Genomic DNA, 4,480 nt, shown 5'->3' on the forward strand with positions numbered 1-4,480 from the left:
TCCGATATTTAGGGGAAGTCCACTAGAGTACACAAGTTTTCGAAACATGTTCGATATTCTGGTACACGAAAGTAATATGTCACCGGTACTTAAATTTGGATATCTGAAATCCAGATTGGAAGGAGAACCCTTAAAACTAATCGGAAATCTGATGTTGACGGCCAGTAATTATGAGCTAGCCTTATCGCAGCTAAATGCAAGGTATTCAAACCGTCGTGTTATCGCCGAGAGTCACCTTGACGAGTTGTCTAAAGCACCTAATGCATCGCACGATGATGGAGGTTCAATAAAAAACACTATTGAACACCATCGTTGAGTCCACCGGAGCATTACGAAACTTATCATATGCCGTAGATCAGTGGGATCCAATTCTGTTATATTTGTTACAAAAGAAGTTGGACCAAAACCTCAGGACACAGTGGGAATTGTTAGTAGACACTACTGAAGATCCAACGGTATTAGAGTTTGTCACGTTCCTCACCAAGTCCACTAATCTAAACTGAACGAACATATGGGGTCAATCCTGTTGGTGCTGAAGTCTTCTTTCTTCCGCCCTTGCTCTCTCCTTTTGAATAAGCTGGGCTTTCGCGAAGTTCGTAAGAGCATCCCATGCTCTCTTGTCTTGTATATATACTGCGTTGTCATAAGGCCAGGTGTGGCCAATGTCCTCCATTTTCTTCCTCAGTATATCCCTTTCGTGTGTATGGAGCGGACATTCCTCCAACATATGCTTTGTGGTATCTTCCTGATGACCGCATATACAGACTGATGTTGTGGTGAGGTTGAATTCCCTGAGTTTTCTATTAAAGTCTCCATGTCCCGATATTATTTGGGAAGTGTAATGGTCGAAGTGGAGTGGAGTCATGATTCTTGTCCTTACATCCGGGATAAAACTGTAGGTCCATCTACCTTTCTTTGTTCCCGTCCAAAGTCTCTGCCATTCCTGTATGCATTTGTTCCCAGCTTCTTCATGGGTCATGCCATTCTCTCTGTCAATTTTCATCGTGATTTGTAATTGTAGCGGTGGTGTACCTGCGATTACTTGCAATGCTCTAGTGAAAGTGGAACTGTATGCCCCGGTGACTGCCAGTAGGGTTTGTCTTTGAGCACTTTCCAATTTTGTTGCTTGCCTGGTGCTGATGGTAGGGTACCAGGTACTGGCCCCGTATGTGATCCTGGGAAGGTAGACCGCTTTATAGATTTCCTGACGCCATTTTGATTTCCTGACGCCCTTCAGTCTAGAGAACATGCCTTTACTGGATTCAAGTAGCCCTGCTACGTCACCATCAAATGTGAAGCCTGGTTCAATGTTCAGTCCCAGGTATTTGGTTGTTGGCAAGGACCTTATTCGATATTCGGCCATTTTTGCCGTGAATCCTGGTACTAGACCTCCCTTCAACGGTACCATAACTGATTTTTCCCTAGAGAACGTGAGACCACGTTCGCTAGCCCAGGTTAAAGCTATCTGTAGTGCCGTTTCCGTTCTTGCCAACACTTCTTTTCTGGTATTACCTGCCGCCAGGATTGCTATATCATCGGCATATGCGACCACTGTGACCTCGTCTGGCATCGCAGCTTTGAGAAGTGGATCCATGCAAATGTTCCAGAGTCTCGGGCCGAATTTTGAGCCTTGGGGGCATCCTCTGGTTAGTTTGATTGTCTTACTCTTGCTACCAATCCTAAATGTAGCTGTTCGGTCACGTAACTAATCAATTGTTAGTACGATCAGTTTATTGTCACATCCGAGCTTCCTCATGTCGTTTGTCAGGGCCGGCCATCTGACGTTATCAAACGCTCCACTAATGTCCAGGAAGCTCCCTAAGACATATTTGCCATTGTCGTTTGTCCAACTCTTCACATGGGCGAAAGCCGTGTTTGTACTTTTACCCGGCCTAAAGCCATGCTGCTTGTGGCTAAGATTTTGTCCCGAATCATGTTCTAGTTTGTTGCATATTACCTCTTCCAGAATCGTGCCCAGTACTGGAAGTGGACTAACTGGCCTGTAACTTTTTGGCTTCAATGGGTCTTTATTCTTGCCTTTCAGCAGAACCACTACGGATGCGTGTTTCCAGATGTTCAGTAATTTCTCCTGGGTCAGGCCCTTTTCTACTATATGGAGTAAATGGACTCCTATGACTGGCCATGCCGCCCTTACGATTCTCGCCGATATCCCGTCTGCCCCGGGGGCGCGGTTCTTCTGCCTCCATACGACCGATCGGAGCTCGTCCAATTCTATGTTGGCTGGTCGTAGTTCGCTTGGTGTAGGTACTGGTGGCATGTCATTTACTGAGTGCGGTATTAGATCGTTTACCATGAGCTCAATTGTGTCATCTATGTTCTCTGTGTAGGTCCCGTCTTGCCGGATTAGTACGGTAGGGACCTTGGGCTCCTGTCGCCCGCGGATCAGCCACTTGGTGAGTTTACCCCAAACGCGGCTGCCGCTGAGGGGTTCCTCAACAAACTTTTTCCACAGGTTTTTCTTTGCACTACGTATATTCGCTACGTGAACATTTCTCGCTTCTTTAAACGCATTCTGCGCCTAGGTCGTGACTTCCCTAAGCGTACGTCTTTTTGCTCTGTTAAGGTTGGTTTTTGACGTGGTGATATCCCCGTTCCACCAGGGAGGCCGTGGTAAGTTTTTCCTTGCCTGTTTCGGGAGTACCTCTGCACATGTCTCTGTGATGGCTTCAGTTAGGGTTCTGGCCGCATCATTCACGCCTACATTGACTGTACAATTACCGATCCTATTTTTGAGCCCTTCTTGCAATCTGTGTTTATCTATTTTTATATCATGGAATCTTTTGATATTGTTAAGTGGAACCATAATTACGCGATCCGTTAGTGAAAATGTTATCAAAGAGTGGTCACTTGATGTACTCACTTGGTCCATCTTCCAATTGAGTATTTTACCATCGAGGCCCCTGGAGAGTGTAACATCCACATTGCTATTCCCTCTCGCACCGTGGAAAGACCATCCCTGGTCACTCCTGTCCTCTATGGTGAGATCCAGTGATGTAATCATGCGTTCTATTAAACGACCCTTGTCGTTCCTCGAGGATCCTGGGGTCATGCCACCAGGGCGAAAAAGCGTTTACATCAGCACAAATTATTGTCCTGCTGGATAGAGATCGGCTGATCTCACTTATCTCACGGACAAACTCTGCCGTGTCCTTTCTAAACTGAAAATATGTTGATATTATGTCAATAAGTATCTGACCGGGGTGGGCGACACTCAGAATCATCGTATGCATAGTTGTCAGGTTTTCTCTACAGATAATGTCTAAATTTTTGTTGAAGACCACGATTGCTGCCCATACGCCATGCTGCTCGTTGGTGTGTGACTTGACTACCCTCGTGTCACTGTCTTCCAGATCCGACAGTCTCCCGTAACGTGTGTATGGTTCTTGTATGATTGCTATATCGATGCCGTTTGAGATACAAAAGGAGCATAGCTCCACTGATACCGTCATGGATCTCGCCACGTTTAACTGGGCTATCTTTAAGGAACAATCATTCATAACTTGTTCTCAGTTGTATGGTCCTTATCTTCGTTGCCCATACGGCACAATCTTTTGACAACGTTACATGTGCACCTTTACAATGACCGCAGCATGGTTTATCATTCCTTTTCGGGCAATCTTTCTTGCTGTGACCCTGGTTGGCGCAGTGAAAGCATGTAACGGCTTCCGCTTTGCAGTCAATGGTCTTATGGTCCATCATCAGGCATCTCCAGCAATAGGGAGTCATTATGTATGGTCTTGGGATTGACGAGACCATGCCCACGAATATCCTTTTGCCGTTTAGGCAGTTGTATGCCTTAGGGGAGACCTCAACGACCCAGTCGTTGTTGAAATCGTTCCTCTTACCGCACTTAAACAGTGGCCGTATGTCTTCCTTTTTACAGTCAACCAGTGTGTCCTGGTTCTGCTTAATTAATGTTTCCGCGATGAAATCACCTGTATATGCACTGGGAATGCCCTTCAGTTTCACCCTCGGCTTCCTTGGTCCTTGCTCTTTGATGGTCAGTTCATCGCCAATTGACCTGATGGCATCCGCCGTTATCTTGTCCGAACTGGTGAGGACGAAGTTGCCATCCGCTGTCTTCCTACAGCCATCCAATTTTGGATGCTGGACTTTTGTACTTACTATTTCCCATATATCGCTTAATTTGATGTTGTTTTCTTTCCCATCAACGATGAACGAGGGCTTAACCGGTCTTTTCTTAGCAGACTTGAGTAGTATATATTTGTATGTTCACAGCCAGCTTTTCCACGGTAATTTTTTTTTTTCAAGGGGGAATGTCCCCCTTGGAGACTTTTATTTTACCGTGTAACACATTTCACACTGATTGTCTACGAAATTCTACCTCGTAAAATATTTAACGTAATCAAATTTTTAGGAAATCTTAAAACTGAAAAAATTATTTCAAGTAAAAACACAAATTATTAAATAATATTTTTTTTTTTTATTGTTATAAATT

The sequence above is a fragment of the Acyrthosiphon pisum genome, unplaced genomic scaffold (genome assembly GCF_005508785.2).
Source record: "Acyrthosiphon pisum isolate AL4f unplaced genomic scaffold, pea_aphid_22Mar2018_4r6ur Scaffold_20529;HRSCAF=21307, whole genome shotgun sequence".
Taxonomy (NCBI): Eukaryota; Metazoa; Arthropoda; class Insecta; order Hemiptera; family Aphididae; genus Acyrthosiphon; species Acyrthosiphon pisum.